Here is a 19,417-nt window from a genome sequence, read left to right on the forward strand (position 1 = left end):
CACCCCCACCCCCAGCAAAGAAAAGAAGAGGGGGAAAAGATCTGCAATGTAACAAAGACCCTCCACCCACTACATGATTATGCATTATGTTTATACATATTTATCAGCTGGAAAGTATCAGATGGGGAAAAATTAGGAGAAAAAGATCAGACCCGAAGCATCCCCAGCAATCCCTGCTATTGAGGAGGGATAAGACTAGGCAAGGCCAGGAGAGAGGAGTCACCCTGCCTAGGGTCAGATGGTGGCATGGAGTCTGAGGCAAGTGGGGAGCCGAGAGAAGCCCGGAGGCTCTGCCAGGACCAGACCTGGAATCAAGCCCTCAGACTGCTCGGCAGCTTTGCCAGTACCAGACCCAGAAGCAAGCCTCCTTCCCAAACCACCTTGCAGCTCTGCAAATACCAGACCAGGAAGCAAGCCTCCTCCCCTGCCCACATTCTCCAGACCTCCAGCCAGCTTCTGCTTCAGAGGTGAGCAGGGGAATATCTCCTGAAGTTGGGACCAGGGGTAAGTTAGACATACGTATTAAGTAGACTAAAGTTTATGGCATGTTTGTAACCACCCATGGTAAACTGGTGTTAGTGGCCAGGATATTAGAGACAGAAATGGTTATCTTCTAAATGCTAAATCCTGCCAAATCTGATCAATAAAAGTCTAATTCTGAGGAGAACATGTTGTCTTTTTCCTGAACTTAGGATCGTGAAGTGAAGTGGGAAGGGAACTGGAAGTGTCCTGTAGCAGAGAAGTCCCTGCGCCCCTCAACTTGCTTACAGTGGTATGCAGCCAAAATGTTCTTTTTCTTTTTTCCATTTCATTTGTTTTTATTTGTTTCATGTTTTTTTTGTTTTGTTTTGTTTTAGTTTACTTTATTGTCACCTTTCTTTATATCATAATCAAACTTTACAAAGGTTTAAAAATTATTATAAACTAACATTTAACAAACACTATAGATCCTATGGCATTCACAAAATAAAATATACTATAATGAAAATGCTATTAAAACAATGTAGAATATCAGTGGATAAAAAATAATACATATAAAATGATGGCTACATGTTTATCTAACAGGAGTAGAAAGTAAACAACTAATAAAAAATATTTTAAAAACAGCATTAAAAAACATTAAATTTACAGAAATAATTAAAAGGGAAAAAATCCCTAAAATTCAGTAGAAGTATAACCAGACGAGTAAATTAATCAGAAATAGTTGGTATTATCATTGAAAGCCTGCATAGAAAGATACATTTTGAGAGTTCTCCTAAATTTAGCAAAATCTTTCTCAATACGAAGGCTAAGAGGAAGTGAATTCCACAAACTGGGTGCCAGGTAAGAGAGGGCTTTTCTCTCGTGGCATCTCTAGTCCCCTTTCCTTCACAGAAGGAAGAGTAAGAAGGTTCTTCTTGTGAGGAATGAAGGTCTCTGCCAGTAGTATAAGGACAAGGTAGGTTAGAAAGGTATAGTGGAGGGGTCGTCTAATAGATCCTGAGTGGCTTGGAAGCATTGCGACCACAGGGAGTCCCCACTGGGCCTGTCTCACATTGAGACGTGCTAAGACTGTGACAAGAACTGTCGACACTTGAAGGCCCTACGTTCTTAACATGGCCTTTGCTGTTTCTTCCACCACAGATATCAAGGTAGTGATCCTTTCCGAAGGAAGAAAGGCTTTTGTCAGAGTATATTCTAGCAGAGTTCCTAGAAATTCCAGTTGGAATGAAGGGCACAAGAAGGCACTAAATCAAAATGAATTAAAAAAAACACCAGCACATCCTTGTTGGGAACCTACTCTAGCTCAGCTCACTGCGATGATAAGAAGAAATAACTCAATTACAGCTATCTGCTCTTTGCCCCCCTGTAAATCCAACAAACACTACTGTTATCCCTGGATCAGAACAGAAAAAGGCTACTGTATGCGCACATGTGGCTTCTACTTCAAGTTCAGAGGAAATCGGGGCTGGGAGAGATTATTATAGGCCAGGGCTATTCCGTTCTGGTCCTTGAGAGCCACAAACTGGTCAGGTTTTCAAGATTTCTGCCTTGAATATTCATGAGATGTATGTTCATGCCCTGCGTCCATGGCATGCAAATGCATCTCATGCATATTCATTGTGGATAGCCACTAAACCCAACCAGCTTGCGGCACTCAAGGACTAGAGTTGCCTTCTCCTGGTATACACACATTGGGTATACACCTCCAGATAAGGGCTTGAAGAGATTATTATACACAATGGGGTCAATTTTGAAAAGGTTTAACTAGCTAACTTTGGGAGTTATCCAACTAAAACTCAGCTTTTAAAAATGATCCCCTGCTGAGTGACAAAATTTACACACACACACACCCTCCCCTAAATTGATAAGGCATCCAATTTTAGCCAGTCCATGTATGCAGTGCGATAAAAGCAGAAAAATGGAGCCAGTTGGAAACTCTTAAGTATATTCACCTTAGGTCAGATGCCAAGCCTGGGAAGAACTCAGAGACACAAACACAGGCTGAGGTGGGGGCGTAACATTAAAATTAAAAGCAATCCTTTTTAAAGAAGCGTTCTTAGATATCAGAAACTGGGTAGATTCCTGGTTTTGATTTATGAATACTTTGCATAATGAAATATGAGTTTTTTATTGCTGCATTTTATGATATTTTTATGTTGTACGCCGCTTAGCATGATTTTTAGTATTATAAGTGGGTTATAAGCATTTTAATAAATAAATAAAAGAAGGAAGCCGAGAGAAGTACTATAATTGCCCATCATGGAGGTCGTAAGCACTTTCTCCATTCTGCTCCCAATCCAAGTGAGCTTGGACAGCAGAATCCTGAGGTGAGAACAGGACCCTGCTTCTTCACAACCTCATACTAATTGTCTGCGGTTCTATCCACAAAATTCAGTGACTCATCTATTGTAAAATGTGACCACAGTCCAACGAATGTTGATTGGGTGCAGTTGTGCTTAGGCAGGGTTCGAAGCGATGCACAGAAGTTATAAATGTAAAAATATCAGACACTAAAACAAACAACACAAGGAATGGGCCTGCGACTTGCCGTCATTATACCCCACAAGTACCCCGAGATTAGCATTCTTCTACCCCAAAAGCCTGTCTACCCAAAAAGAGTTTGTAATAATTTTTAAAACTTTTAATACAGGCTGCTGGTCTCAGAGAGTCATGAAAGCTGTTCCATAACATTGGAGCAGGCAAGGAAAATGCCCGTTCCCTACGTGCAGATTTCACGGAAGGGCTAGATAACAACCTGGCCTGAGAACGTAGCACCCAGGGCGGCGTATGAACCCTAAATATTATCCTTATTTTTGTACACCATCTAGGAACAGATCTCAAAATTAAACATGAGCATAGTTTAAGTGCATTTGAATCTCCTGAGAGTCTTCAAGCAGCTGAAAGGGAGACACGGTGTCGTTAGACAAATATCTGATGGCACCAGCAAGAGACAGAAAGCATCGCCAGGCTTTGTGTTCTCTTCACAGGACTTACCCCCACCGCTCCCCAACCTCCCTATCACCAGTCAGCAGGAGGAGAGAACCCTTACCTCCCTGTTTCTGACTGACGCCGCTCAGGCCCGGGACAGACTCTGAACCTCAGGGGTGGGAGAAAGTGCAAGGCATCACCGTGTGGTCCCAAATTTGGAGACTGGAGGCTGAGCCTCCTGGCAGCCGGCTCAGGTGCCTGTCTGGGGTGGAGGATGAGAAAAGGCGGAGGGGGCTCTTCCTCCTGGGCCTCTGAGCAGAGGGACAAGGTCTAAGCTTAACGAAAGGGAGAGCAGACGCACAGACTTCCACGCGGCCCTTGGAGCGGGCACACTCTACATGCTACCAGCTCACTGCAAGATCCGGCAGTGGGGGGAGTTAAAGGTTACGTAAGGACACAACATGGCATTTTTTTAGATTTTTTTTTCTGTTCTTCTGTTTGCAGCAGATGCTCAGCTTGGTCTCATTTCATGCGATTTTGCTGGGAACCTGAAATAAACACAAAGCAAGCGTTTAAATTGCAGATCATAAGTGTCTTTGTATTCAGGAACAATAATCTGTTCCCCTGGATTCAGCATGCATTGGAAACTGTAGGAACACGGAATATGATGGCAGACAAAGAACAAAGTAAAACAGGAGTGAAAAACCCCCGCACCCTCAATTGTACTCATATACAAGCAAATGGGGAGCAAGCAATACCAAACACATAAACTCCATTGATTAAATTCTGTCAATTAATTTTATTTATTTATTTAAAAAATTTTTGTAGACTGCTTAGGCAGTGGGGTTAGATCAAAGCGGTTCACAAGTGGTACATTCATGATAAAATCATAAACAATATAAAAATCATACATAAAAGATAAAATACTAACCAAAAACAGAACAAAACAAAATGTCATAATAGTCATCATATAGACAGTAACCTCAAAGAGGACTATAGGTGGAACTTAGTCTACTGTTGCCTGTTTATAAGCAATGGAGTATACGTAAGATTTTACATTTTTCTTGTTCGTCTGGAGCCTAAGATGACCTGGAATAGAATTCCAGAGGAAGGGGGCCGCCACTGAGAAGCAACGTCGTCTAGTAGGATCAAGCCTGGCAGTTGGTACTGATGGGACTTCAGAAGGCTTTTATTTTACAATGTTTACCAGTGTTGGAGTGTCACTAAGGCGTTCATTCTCTAACGCTATCGCACGCGAAAAGGGACGTTTCGCACACACAAAAAGTCCCTTTTCACGTGCGATAGCTAGCTCGGGGCGGAGTCAGCCCCGGAAGAGGAGGAGTCGGGGCGGCACCTGGGCTGACGCCGCGGACACAGCGCAGGTGCCGCGGAGGTGCGATCGCTGCCGGCTACCGCAGGACCGCCCCCCCGCTACCGCCAGATTCTCTAAGGTCTGCGACCTTAGAGAATCCAGGCCTAAGTGTTTTAGTCAGGCCCTGTTTTCACATTCAGAAGGGGACTGAATTTCTGCAGTTATCTTGTACATTCTAGGAGCCCACCTTAGTTAAGGGAGACCACTACAGGTGCAAACTAGCAATGTTTTGTTATGTCCTCAAGCTATTGGGTTCCACCTTACATCCTCCTGCAGCAACGCCGAGCCATCTGAAATTTCAAAGTAGTTGTACTACAGCATACGTGATTTATGTGGGTTTGGATCCCTGCCCTTCACTGTACATTGGGGAAACCAAAACAAATTTTCATACCAGTCTGATTAAAAAGGCCACGGGATAAACACAGAGGATCCTAATGGCTAGAGGATAGAAATGAAAAAAGGGGTAAGTATTGAAAACTTTTATATGTAATATTTCTGAATGCGGGTGATCTGCATGAAGCAGCAGTTGCCACCCTTATCTGAAGTCACAGGGGCAACAGCACAGAGCAGCAATAGCTACTCTTAACAGAAGTCATGAGGGTAACCTGCATGGAGTGGCAGTTACTACCCTTAACAGAAGGTATGGGGTAACCTGCACAGAGCGGCAGTTACTACCCTTAACAGAAGTCATGGTGGTAACCTGTATAGAATGGCAGCTCCTACCCTTGACAGAAGGCATGGGAGTAACCTGCATGGAGCGGCAGTTACTACCCTTAACAGAAGGTATGGGGTAGGGATGTGCAGAGCAAAATTTTATGTTCATATTTCTTATGTCCGAAAGGGGGTCCCACTTGCGGCCAATATGGACATAAAAAAAATCCAATGAGTTGGGTATATGTACATATGTCGCCCATTAAAGTCAATGGGGGAAGGATTTCCAGCCTATTTTTGGCTGCAGAATTGTGGTTTTCTTATCAATTGGCCCAGGAGAGAGTTCCCTTTCCTTTGTGCAGGGAAGTACTCCCTGGAAAGGGTCCACCCCTAGAATTGTGTGTACCCGGTGTTTACATTGGCGTCCAGTGAATATCGTTGGCGTCTAGTGAATTCCGTTGGCGTCTAGTGAATTCAGACGGTACTTTCGCACTTCAGCAGATGACAAAGGAATTGGAGGATCTCTCAGAAATAAGAATACGTGTGGGAACACAAGGTCTGGATGAACAGGCAGGCACAGCAATGGAGTTAAAACAGCAGTAGGAACACAAGGCCTGGATGAACAGGCACTTCATTCGAGGACAGAGGTCAATCCCAGCTAGGGACACAAGGCCTGCATGAACAGGCACAGGAACTAGGTTAAAACACTGATAGCTCGCCAGCATCTTTCTGATGCATGCTAGAATATTGGCAGCGGTATGGGCATGGTCCGTCAGGTGGGTGTGCAGTAAAGCCCACCTCCACCCTCATGCTTGTTCAGGGAAGGACTCCCTGGAACGGGTCCACCCCTAGAGTTGTGTGTACCCGGTGTTTACATTGGCGTCCAGTGAATATCATTGGCGTCTAGTGAATTCCGTTGGCGTCTAGTGAATTCAGACTGTACTTACGCACTTCAGCTGATGACAAACGAATTGGAGCCTAGGATCTCTCACAAATAAGAATACATGTGGGAACACAAGGCCTGGATGAACAGGTACATCATTCGAGGACAGAGGTCAATTCCAGCTAGGGACACAAGGCCTGCATGAACAGGCACAGCAACCAGGTTAAAACACTTGTGGGAACACAAGGCCTGGATGAACAGGCACAGCCACTGAGTTAAAACACCTGTGGGAACACAAGGCCTGGATGAACAGGCACCGCCACTGAGTTAAAACACCTGTGGGAACACAAGGCCTGGATGAACACGGATACTCGGATAGTAATTATGTGTTTTTTTAATGTATTTATATTCTTATTCGAAAACGTTTCTAGCACGTCATACTTGATTACACTCAGGTACTGTAGGTATTTCCCTATCCCCAGAGGAACACAAGGCCTGGATGAACAGGCACCGCCACTGAGTTAAAACACCTGTAGGAACACAAGGCCTGGATGAACAGGCAGGCACAGCAATGGAGTTAAAACACCAGTAGGAACATGGATGAACACTGATACTCGGATAGTACAATTTTTTTTTTATGGATTTATATTCTTTTTTTAAAAAGTTTATAGCACTTCATTTATTTTTATATTTATTTGTCATTTTTATATACTGACATTCTTGTATTCAATGCAAATCATACTTGCTTACACTCAGTTACTGTATGTATTTCCCTATCCCCAGAGGAACACAAGGCCTGCAGGAACGGGCACAGCAACGGAGTTAAAACACTTGTGGGAACACAAGGCCGGGATGAAGAGGCGCAGCAGTCGAGCACAGAGGTCGATCCCAGCTAGGGACACAAGGCCTGGATGAAGAGGCACATCATTCGAGGACAGAGTTCAATCACAGCTAGGGACACAAGCCGCGGAGGAAAAGACACTAACCAGGATCCTCCAAGCCCTCATTTTCTCCAAATTAGACTACTGCAACTCTACATTTCTTGGACTCCCTTCCTCATGCACAAAACCACTCCAAATGGTTCAAAACGCAGCAGCCCGTCTACTAACAAACACTAGGAAAAGAGACCACATTTCCCCAGTCCTAAAAGACCTCCACTGGTTACCAATTCAGTTCAGAGTCATTTACAAATCCATCACCTTGATATACAAAATCTTTCACCAACACACCATAATCGACCTACAAATTCCTCTCCGTTTATACAAATGCACAAGACCGACCAGGGAAGCCTACAGAGGATGCCTCCTTGTTCCACCCTCCAAAACCACTTATCACAGCACCTTTAGAGATTGAGCCCTTTCCACAGCAGGTCCACCGTTATGGAACTCCATCCCCCCAGATCTCAGAAATGAACCTTGCCTCCTAACCTTTCGGAAAAGACTCAAGACATGGCTTTTCAGGCAAGCCTTCCCGAACTGCACCTAACACACACCATCAATAAATTCTCAGCTCAGAAGCTGTATATATTGGACGCCATATTTGTAATGTACTCTTGTATATTTTTATATTCTACACATGTATATAATTAACCTCCTCTATCCCTCTTTATTTCTTACACTCCCAGTTCATAGCCCCAGTTAATTGTAACTGCATCTCTTCACCACGTGTATTTATGTTATAGGTTGTTTTCTTTGCACCCCTGTTTTCTGTAAAGCGACATCATGTGAACGATTTCATGAATGCCGGTATAAAAAAACCTTAAATAAATAAAATAAATAAGTAAGTACCGCAAGGGAAAGTTGAAAACAACTTTGAAGAGGGAGTTCAAGAGGGCGTGAAATTGTAAAGAGGTAAATGGGTGGGGTCCGTGCAGTCCGCCCGCAGGATTCAACCCGGCGGGTTCGGTCGGACCGGGGTTTCGGCGGATCCCCCACCCCCACCCCTTTCGCGGGGGGTGGGGGAGGGGCGGGGAACGCCTCCCGGACGGCCCCGGCCCCCGCAGGGCGCATTTCCTCCGCGGCGGTGCGCCGCGACCGGCAACGGGTCGGCTGGGAAGGCCCAGGGGGGGCAGGTGGCCCGCTGCTCCGGCGGCGCGTGTTATAGCCCCCCTCCCGGCGTTTCCTCCTTCCCCTTTGGCAACTGTTAACTTGTCTTAACCTCATTCACTACATCTATGCAGACGATGTTCAGATTCTTATTCCCATAACAGAATCTATTAACAAACTTGGCTATTCTTACAAGCCTTCCCTGATCCTTCAAACTTTCACTAGATAAGTACAGCTACTCAGCTTTGAATATGGAACTTCGCCCCTCCAATATTCTCCTCATTTAGCTACCCTACTTATGCACTTCAGAAAATGACAAAGGAATTGGAAGATCTCTCAGAAATAATAATACGTGTGGGAACACAAGGTCTGGATGAACAGGCAGGCACAGCAATGGACTTAAAACACCAGTAGGAACACTAGGCCTGGATGAAGAGGCACATCATTCTAGGACAGAGGTCAATCCCACCTATGGACACAAGCCGCGGAGGAAAAGAAACTAACCAGGATTCCCTCCGTAACGGCGAGTGAAGAGGGAAGAGCCCAGTGCCGAATCCCCGCTCGTCCGGCGGGCGCGGGAAATGTGGCGTACGGAAGATCGCCTCTCTGGCGCCGCTCGGGGGCCCAAGTCCTTCTCATCAAGCCTCAGCCCGCGGACGGTGTTAGGCCGGTAGCGGCCCCCGGCGCGCCGGGACCGGGTTTTCTCGTAGTCTGTTTGTTTGGGAATGCAGGCCAAAGTGGGTGGGTAAACTCCATCTAAGGGTAAATACCGGCTCCAGCGCGTGTTATTGCCCCCCCCCCCCCCCCCCCCCCCCCGGCAGCAGCTTCGCCGTTTCCCTCGGACAAGGGTCCACCTCCAAGTTCAACAATTTCTTACTCTTTACTTTGTCTGTCGAGGCTTGACGTCTCTAAAAGGGTTTGACCTGGAATGCTGTGCATGTCCATCCAATATCGCATACAATATAAAGTGGCATATTTAATTCAAAATGTTGTACACGGGGAGATCTCAGAAATGAACCTCGCCTCCTAACCTTTCTGGAAAGACTCAAGACATAGCTTTTCAGGCAAGCCTTCCCGAACTCCACCTAACACGCACCATCAATAAATTCTCTGCTCAGAAGCTGTATATATTGTATATACAGGTGGCCCGCCGCTCCGGCGGCGCGTGTTATAGCCCCCCCTGGCAGCAGCTTCGCCGTTTCCCCCGCCGTTTCCTCCTTCCCCTTTGCCAACTGTTAACTAGTCTTAACCTCATTCACTACATCTATGCAGACGATGTTCAGATTCTTATTCCCATAACAGAATCTATTAACAAAGCCATCGCACTTTGGAACAACAGCTTACAAGCCATCACTAATCTCCTCAACAGTCAAAGCATGAGATCTTATTAAGAAACTGACATTATCCTCAACAAATTCTTACTCCTAGCAAAACCTCTACCAAGTAAGCACACAGGGGTCTGTATTTTCATACCCCAGTGCTTGCTGTTTGAATACCACTCTTGCCGTACCGACCCGCAGGGACCACCTAGGGACACAAGCTGTGGAGGAAGAGAAACTAACCAGGATTCCCTCAGTAACGGCGAGTGAAGAGGGAAGAGCCCAGCGCCGAATCCCCGCCTGTCCGGCGGGCGCGGGAAATGTGGCATACGGAAGACCGCCTCCCCAGCGCCGCTCGGGGGCCCAAGTCCTTCTGATGGAGGATCAGCCCGCGGACGGTGTTAGGCCGGTAGTGGCCCCCGGCGCGCCGGGACCGGGTCTTCTCTGAGTCGGGTTCTTTGGGAAATCAGCCCAAAGCGGGTGGTAAACTCCGTGTAAGGCTGAATACTGGCACGAGACCGATGAAACAGCTAGTAGCAATCGGAATCTCTGGATTGGCGCTCGCCTGGTTCAAATTGTTGCTAACCAACAGAGGTTATAAGGTAAAAATCCAGAACAAAGAATCACCACGCCACGACTCGGCCATCGGAGTCCCACAAGGTTCCTCTTTATCCCCTAAACTCTTTAATATTTACCTCCTACCACTCTGCCGACTCCTTACCAACCTCAATTTAATACACTTTCTCTATGCAGACGACATCCAGATCCTGATCCCCATCAAAGAATCATACACAAAAACCCTCGAATACTGGGATTCCTGTCACCTAGAAATCAAAAGCCTCCTCAAAAGCCTAAATCTGGTACTAAACTCCTCTAAAACTGAAGTATTACTCATAACTCCTGACAACAATCTCACAGCTTGTCTCCCAACCAACCTACAAACTACTCATGTGAGGGATCTAGGTGTGCTAATCGACAATTAACTGAACTTGAAATCCCATATCAATAAAACCACCAAAGACTGCTTCTATAAACTGCAAGTTTAAAAAAGGATAAGACCACTCTTCCACGCCAAAGACTTCAGAACCATCCTCCAAGCCCTCATTTTCTACTACTGCAACTCTACATTACTTGGACTCCCTTCCTCATACACAAAACCACTCCAAATGGTTGAAAACGCAGCAGCCCGTCTACTAACAAACACTAGGAAAGGAGGCCACATTTCCCCAGTCCTAAAAGACCTCCACTGGTTACCAATTCAGTTCAGAGTCATTTACAAATCCATCACCTTGATATAAGAAATCATTCACCAACACACCATAATCGACCTACAAATTCCTCTTCGTTTATTCAAATGCACAAGACCCACCAGGGAAGCCTACAGAGGATGCAATGCCGGTATAAATAAATAAAATCAATAAGTACGTAAGGGAAAGTGGAAAAAAACTTTCAAGAGCGAGTTCAAAAGGGCGGGAAACCGTTAAGAGTTAAACGGGTGGGGTGCGTGCAGTCCGCCTGGAGGATTCAACCCGGCGGGTTCGGTGGGACCGGGGTTTCGGCGAATCCCCCACCCCTTTCGCGGGGGGGCGGGGAACGCCTCCCGGACGGCCCCGGCCCCGTCCAGGAATAAAAAAAATAAAGTAAATCAATAAAATCAATAAGTACGTAAGGGAAAGTTGAAAACAACTTTCAAGAGCGAGTTCAAAAGGGCGGGAAACCGTTAAGAGTTAAACGGGTGAGGTGCGTGCAGTCCGCCTGGAGGATTCAACCCGGCGGGTTCGGTGGGACCGGGGTTTCGGCGAATCCCCCACCCCTTTCGCGGGGGGGCGGGGAACGCCTCCCGGACGGCCCCGGCCCCGTCCAGGAATAAAAAAAAATAAAGTAAATCAATAAAATCAATAAGTACGTAAGGGAAAGTTGAAAACAACTTTCAAGAGCGAGTTCAAAAGGGCGGGAAACCGTTAAGAGTTAAACGAGTGAGGTGCGTGCAGTCCGCCTGGAGGATTGAACCCGGCGGGTTCGGTGGGACCGGGGTTTCGGCGGATCCCCCACCCCTTTCGCGGGGGGGCGGGGAACGCCTCCCGGACGGCCCCGGCCCCGTCCAGGAATAAAAAAATAAAGTAAGTAAATAAAATCAATAAGTACGTAAGGGAAAGTTGAAAACAACTTTCAAGAGCGAGTTAGTTCAAAAGGGCGGGAAACCGTTAAGAGTTAAACGGGTGAGGTGCGTGCAGTCCGCCTGGAGGATTGAACCCGGCGGGTTCGGTGGGACCGGGGTTTCGGCGGATCCCCCACCCCTTTCGCGGGGGGGCGGGGAACGCCTCCCGGACGGCCCCGGCCCCGTCCAGGAATAAAAAAAATAAAGTAAAGCAATAAAATCAATAAGTACGTAAGGGAAAGTTGAAAACAACTTTCAAGACCGAGTTCAAAAGGGCGGGAAACCGTTAAGAGTTAAACGGGTGGGGTGCGTGCAGTCCTCCTGGAGGATTGAACCCGGCGGGTTCGGTGGGACCGGGGTTTCGGCGGATCCCCCACCCCTTTCGCGGGGGGGGCGGGGAACGCCTCCCGGACGGCCGCAGGGCGCATTTCCTCCGCGGCGGAGCGCCGCAACCGGCTCCGTGTCGGCTGGGAAGGCCCAGGGGGGGCAGGTCGCCCGCCGCTCCGGCGGCGCGTGTTATAGCCCCCCCTGGCAGCAGCTTTGCCATTTCCCCCGCCGTTTCCTCCTTCCCCTTTGCCAACTGTTAAGTAGTCTTAACCTCATTCACTACATCTATGCAGACGATGTTCAGATTCTTATTCCCATAACAGAATCTATTAACAAAGCCATCGCACTTTGGAACAACAGCTTACAAGCCACCACTAATCTCCTCAACAGTGTAAACCTGGTCCTCAATGCCTCTAAAACTAAACTCCTCTTCATTTCCTACAAGCAAGAAAACCTCCCATCTCAGATCCATCACAAACACCTTCTCACCCACAACCATGTGAGAGACATGGGAGTAATTATAGACAACCGTCTTCACCTAAAGAATATGATCCAAACCACAACTATAAGATATAATATTATATCTTAATGGGCCTCGACAAAGGAAATCCTTTCCTATTGATCTTGTTAGACCTTTCCGCAGCGTTCGACACGGTCAACCACGCCATCCTCCTAAACCAGCTTTCGTCCATAGGAATCAGCGGCACCGTCCTATCCTGGTTCAAAACGTTTCTCAGTTACAGAGGTTACAAAGTTAAACTCCAAAACAAGGAATCCTCAAGATTTGACTCTGTCATAGGAGTCCCTCAAGGTTCTTCATTGTCTCCGACCCTATTTAATATCTATCTTCTTCCTCTCTGCCAACTTCTTACCGACCTCAATCTAAAGTACTTCCTTTACGCAGATGATATTGAAATCATCATCCCTATCAAAGACACATACTGTAAAACTCTTGAGTACTGGGAAACATGCCACCAGAAAATCAAACAAGTAGTAAACAACCTACACCTCATCTTAAACTCATCCAAGACAGAAATCCTACTCATCTCTCCTGAAAACAATATCTCCAACACTACTCTTCCCACCAACCTACCTACCACACAAGTTAGAGAGTTAGGAGTGATAATAGACAACCGGCTAAACTTCAAGGCACATATCAACAAAACAACCAAAGACTGCTTCTATAAACTCCAGGTTCGGAAGAGGATAAGACCTCTTTTCCATGCTCAAGACTTCAGAACGATCATCGAAGCAGTCATTTTTGCGAAATTAGACTACTGCAGTTCCCTATTGCTAGGTCTGCCCTCATCCTATTCCAAACCACTACAGATGGTTCAAAATTCAGCAGCCCGATTACTAACAGGCGCAAGAAAGAGAGACCACATATCTCCCATTCTGAAAGAGTTACATTGGCTACCCGTCCACTTCCGTATCATCTATAAAGCCAGATGTGTCATCTTCAAAACTATTCATCAACGCATCTTATGCACTTTAGCTGATGACAAAGGAATCGGAAAATCTCTCAGAAATAAGAATACGCGTGGGAACACAAGGTCTGGATGAACAGGCACATCATTGGAGGACAGAGGTCAATCCCAGCTAGGGACACAAGCCGCGTAGGAAAAGAAACTAACCAGGATTCCCTCAGTAACGGCGAGTGAAGAGGGAAGAGCCCAGCGCCGAATCTCCGCCACTCCGGGTTCGGGGATCTGAACCCGACTCCCTTTCGATTGGCCCAGGGCGACGGAGGCCTTCGCCCGTCCCTTCGGAACGGCTCTCGCCTATCTCTTAGGACCGACTGACCCATGTTGAACTGCTGTTCACATGGAACCCTTCTCCACTTCGGCCTTGAAGAAGAATGCTCAGTCTGTTTAAAATAAGAAAATGAACGGACCCACTCTGAAGGACCATGCTCAGTCTGTTTAAAAGAACAAAATTAACGGACCCACTCAAGGACTATGCTCAGTCTGTTTAAAAGAACAAAATTAACGGACCCACTCTGAAGGTCAATGCTCAGTCTGTTTAAAATAGCAATATCAACAGACCCACTCTGAAGGACAATGCTCAGTCTGTTTAAAATAACAAAACGGAACTGCCCAGCTAGGGACACAAGGCCTGGAGGAACAGGCACATCATTGGAGGACAGAGGTCAATCCCGGCTAGGGACACAAGGCCTGGAGGGACAGGCAAGCACAGCAATGGAGTTAAAACACCAGTAGGAACACAATGCCTGGAGGTACAGGCAGGAACAGCAACGGAGTTAAAACACTTGTGGGAACACAAGGGCTGCACAGTAGATGCCGGTCAGGCACAGCGATTCATGTCAAGAACATGTGCTGCAGTGCTTACATTATCTTGAGCATAGGAGGCAATTGGAACTGCTGCAAGGCTCCTTTCAATAGCTTTTATTCATCTTGCCATTCACAAGGAAAATCAGGAAAGCCAAGCAATGGCAGGTTTACTTTCAAAAACACTAGCATTTCCATCAAGACCGGTGACAGCCTTGAGCGGTGAGGGCTCATGATATCCCCTGTCATTGAAAAAACACGTTCACTGGGCACACTGGTTGGTGGACATGACAGATATCCTTCAGCCACTTTGGCTAGGTGTGGCCAGACAGTGGACTTGTGTGCCCAATATGCCAGCGGATCTGTCTGCGTGTTCTCTATCGGCTCTGAGAGATACCGTGTCACTGACAGCTCTGCTGCTGTCTCCTCCTGTGCTTGGGAGGGCTGAGAGTCACTCAATCCAGTTACTTTCTCTCTCGCCCGTTGCACAACTGATGTATCTTTATGGCCAACATGCCTTGGGCGTTCTGACGTTGAGGTGGACGCACTAATAATAGTATCTGTCACTGACACAGTCCTTCTCCTGCCAGGGCTAGCAGCAGCACAACTCTGTGACGTGCCTGCTGTTTCCACCTGTGCTTCAAGCCTAATCTGTCTCCGCCTATGGTGCTCCTGTTCACGGACAACAGCTAACAACAGCTCCTTCACAAATGACAGACAATTGGTCTGTAGGGCGAGTTTACCTTTCACACGGGGATCACAGACAGAGGCGAGCATGTATGTGCTGTCCTCTGTTAAAGGCCTTAATCTGTCTTTCACCTGCTGCTGCAAAACGTCCACACACTGCAGCACCTCAGCAGTCATTCCCTCTTGCCGTTTAATGCCTTCCAAATGGTCATCCAGGAATTTCACTATAGGGATGATGTCAGCCAAGGTGGAACTTCTGGAACTCAGCTCCTCCGTGACGTCCTTGAAGGGCTGCAGGATTTTTACCAGCTGACTCATGACTAACCAATCGTGATGCCCTAGGGGATTCTGCACACCTATGTCTATTGTACCAGAAAGTTCATGAAGGGGTGTCTGCAGCTCCAATAACCTCTCCAGCATCATAAAGGTTGAATTCCACCGGGTGGCAACGTCTTGAATGAGACGCTTCTGAGGCATATCCAAATCAGTCTGCTTTTCTCGGAGAACCTGCCCCGCCCTGACACTTCTGTGGAAGTGCGCTGCTATGTTCCTGCACTTCTGTATTAACCGACGCAGGTATTCAGTCTCCTTGTCCTTGCACTCCAAGCCCAAACCTGACTTCACTACCAGATGCAGAGTGTGTGCAAAACATCGGATGTTCTTAAACCGCCCATCGCTTATTGCCTTAACCATGTTTGCACCGTTGTCTGTGACAAAAAAGCCTGTCCGCGTTTTACTGTCTCGCTGGTGTACTTTCCAGCTCGCCAGCATCTTTCTGATGCATGCTAGAATATTGGCAGCGGTATGGGCCTGGTCCGTCAGGTGGGTGTGCAGTAAAGCCCACCTCCACCCTGATGCTTGTTCAGTAATAGAGCTGCTGGCTGCCCCTGCCTCTGCCATGTCCCACCAGTGTGCTGTCAGAGAGAGGTAAGAGTGTGCAGCATTCATGGCGGTCCAGATATCGCAGGTGAAATGCACTCTTCCGTCTGCCTTACCTAGCAGTGCTTGCATGCGACTGACACAGTGCTTGTACAGGCTGGGGATGACCTTTCTACTAAATGTGGTTCTGGAGGGGACTTTGTAATTTGGAAGTACGACCTTCAAGAAACGTTTGAAACCCACATTCTCCACTAACTGCAGGGGCTGGTCATCAAGGGCAATCATTTCCCCAATGCTCCTGGTTACTACTTTTGCGGCTGCCTGCCTCCTACCCCGGGATAGCGTTACCGCACTCCACCCCATTTCCTCCATGGTGCATTGTCGCTTCTCCCACATGTCAGTGGGTTTCTGGCCTGCCGCCTGACTGCTAGAAGGGTATGAGGGCGTGGGCTGACTCTGCTGCTTTCCTGCCACTGCACCCTGGTTGGAAGGGGAAGGGGTCCCCTGACGGAAAATGCTACCATCCCCAGATGGCAGTAATCTTGTTGGGTGTTGCCTCTTAATATGATACTCCATGCCAAAATTTGACAGATGTCCCAGTTGCTTGCCTCTGCTAATATCCCTGGCACAGTAATTACACCGAGCATAACGCGGGTCTTCTGTCACTTTAAAATGTGCCCAGATCGCAGATTTCTTTTGTGATCCTCCTCTCTTTCCCGCCCTGGGGGTGGATGGTGGCACTGGAGTTGAGGTACTACTGGGTGTGGGTGGTGCACCCACTGCACCCGGCGAAGCAATGCCAGCGGGGGCAACAGTCACCCTCTGTCTCCCTTCTGACAGCTCTTCCTCCTCCTCCATATCAGTGGAATGTCTCCCCTGCCGCAGATTTCTGGAGGTGGAGGCTAAAACAGGACTAACTGACAATTCTACCGAAGATTGCTCAGGTATTACATCTTCCATTTCTGATGAGAATCCCACCCAAGAAGATTCTTCTTCTGAATCAGAAGCTAACAGTGCCAGCGCTACCTTGTCACCGCAAAGTTTTGCAGGACACTTCTGTCCCCTGGCTGCTCTTGGGTGTGTAACTTTTGTCTGGCTAGACTCTGCCTCCTCTTCACTCTCCTCCAAAACTACAGTGCCAGAAACACGTGCTGGCGATTGCAAAGTTTCATGGTCTGATTTCTTTTTTTTTGCCATGGAACTGCCATCCCCTACAAAGACGTTTGATTGCGACAGTTGCCTTTTTACCTGTACTGGTGGTGTTGCGCTGGTGTCTTTTGCGGTGCCTCCGCTGCCATTCCCACTAAGTCGCTTGCATCTCCCTTTCCCTGACATTATGGATTTAATGTCAATGAGTACTAGTGGTAACACTGCCCACTGTCCCACAATAATAATGTTCGGTCAGTTTAAAATAACTAAATTAACAGACCCACTCAAGAAGAATGCTCAGTCTGTTTAAAATAACAAAATGAACGGACTCGCTTAAGGCCAATCTTCACTCTGTTTATGCCCACTGCCTGCCTGGCAATGCACGGAATGTGTCTGTCTGTGTGTGTGCAGTGAGTGCACAGAGAACAAGCTTCCTTTTCAGTAGATATGAGGCAGGGTACTCCCAGCCCTGGAACTGCTGCCCACCCAGCACTGAACCACTCAAGGACAATGCGGTTAAGTCTGTTTAAAAATAACAAATTGAACAGACTCGCTTAAGGCCAATCTTCACTCTGTTTATGCCCACTGCCTGCCTGGCAATGCACGGAATGTGTCTGTCTGTGTGTGTGCAGTGAGTGCACAGAGAACAAGCTTCCTTTTCAGTAGATATGAGGCAGGGTACTCCCAGCCCTGGAACTGCTGCCCACCCAGCACTGAATCACTCAAGGACAATGCGGTTAAGTCTGTTTAAAAATAACAAATTGAACAGACTCGCTTAAGGGCAATCTTCACTCTGTTTACAATGCCCACTGCCTCACTGCCTGCCTGGCAATGCACGGAATGTGTCTGTCTGTATGTGTGCAGTGAGTGCACAGAGAACAAGCTTCCTTTTCAGTAGATATGAGGCAGGGTACTCCCAGCCCTGGAACTGCTGCCCACCCAGCACTGAACCACTCAAGGACAATGCGGTTAACTCTGTTTAAAAATAACAAATTGAACAGACTCGCTTAAGGGCAATCTTCACTCTGTTTACAATGCCCACTGCCTCACTGCCTGCCTGGCAATGCACGGAATGTGTCTGTCTGTGTGTGTGCAGTGAGTGCACAGAGAACAAGCTTCCTTTTCAGTAGATATGAGGCAGAGTACTGCCAGTGCCAGCCCTGGCACTGCCCACCCAGCACTGAACCACTCAAGGAGAATGCTTTTAAGTCTGTTTAAAAATAGCAAATGTAACAGACTCGCTGAAGGGCAATGTTCACTCTGTTTACAATGCCCACTGCCTCACTGCCTGCCTGGCAATGCACGGAATGTGTCTGTCTGTGTGTGTGCAGTGAGTGCACAGAGAACAAGCTTCCTTTTCAGTAGATATGAGGCAGGGTACTCCCAGCCCTGGAACTGCTGCCCACCCAGCACTGAACCACTCAAGGACAATGCGGTTAAGTCTGTTTAAAAATAACAAATTGAACAGACTCGCTTAAGGCCAATCTTCACTCTGTTTATGCCCACTGCCTGCCTGGCAATGCACGGAATGTGTCTGTCTGTGTGTGTGCAGTGAGTGCACAGAGAACAAGCTTCCTTTTCAGTAGATATGAGGCAGGGTACTCCCAGCCCTGGAACTGCTGCCCACCCAGCACTGAACCACTCAAGGACAATGCGGTTAAGTCTGTTTAAAAATAACAAATTGAACAGACTCGCTTAAGGCCAATCTTCACTCTGTTTATGCCCACTGCCTGCCTGGCAATGCACGGAATGTGTCTGTCTGTGTGTGTGCAGTGAGTGCACAGAGAACAAGCTTCCTTTTCAGTAGATATGAGGCAGGGTACTCCCAGCCCTGGAACTGCTGCCCACCCAGCACTGAACCACTCAAGGACAATGCGGTTAAGTCTGTTTAAAAATAACAAATTGAACAGACTCGCTTAAGGGCAATCTTCACTCTGTTTACAATGCCCACTGCCTCACTGCCTGCCTGGCAATGCACGGAATGTGTCTGTCTGTGTGTGTGCAGTGAGTGCACAGAGAACAAGCTTCCTTTTCAGTAGATATGAGGCAGAGAACTGCCAGTGCCAGCCCTGGCACTGCCCACCCAGCACTGAACCACTCAAGGAGAATGCTTTAAGTCTGTTTAAAAATAGCAAATGTAACAGACTCGCTGAAGGGCAATGTTCACTCTGTTTACAATGCCCACTGCCTCACTGCCTGCCTGGCAATGCACGGAATGTGTCTGTCTGTGTGCACTGCAGTGCACATA

The 19,417-nt window shown here is 47.4% G+C and overlaps 1 protein-coding gene across 1 annotated transcript in view; it reads right to left on the reverse strand.

The window, feature by feature from the left end:
• Positions 1 to 1,040: 1,040 nt before the first annotated feature.
• Positions 1,041 to 19,417, reverse strand: part of LOC115081289 (B-cell differentiation antigen CD72-like) — a 122,363-nt gene continuing 103,986 nt past the window's right edge. The window contains exon 5 of the mRNA XM_029585782.1: positions 1,041 to 3,959. The gene's annotated coding sequence lies outside the window, so the exon portion shown is untranslated. The remainder of the gene's footprint in view (positions 3,960 to 19,417) is intronic.

Source organism: Rhinatrema bivittatum, unplaced genomic scaffold, assembly GCF_901001135.1.
Source record: "Rhinatrema bivittatum unplaced genomic scaffold, aRhiBiv1.1, whole genome shotgun sequence".
NCBI lineage: Eukaryota > Metazoa > Chordata > Amphibia > Gymnophiona > Rhinatrematidae > Rhinatrema > Rhinatrema bivittatum.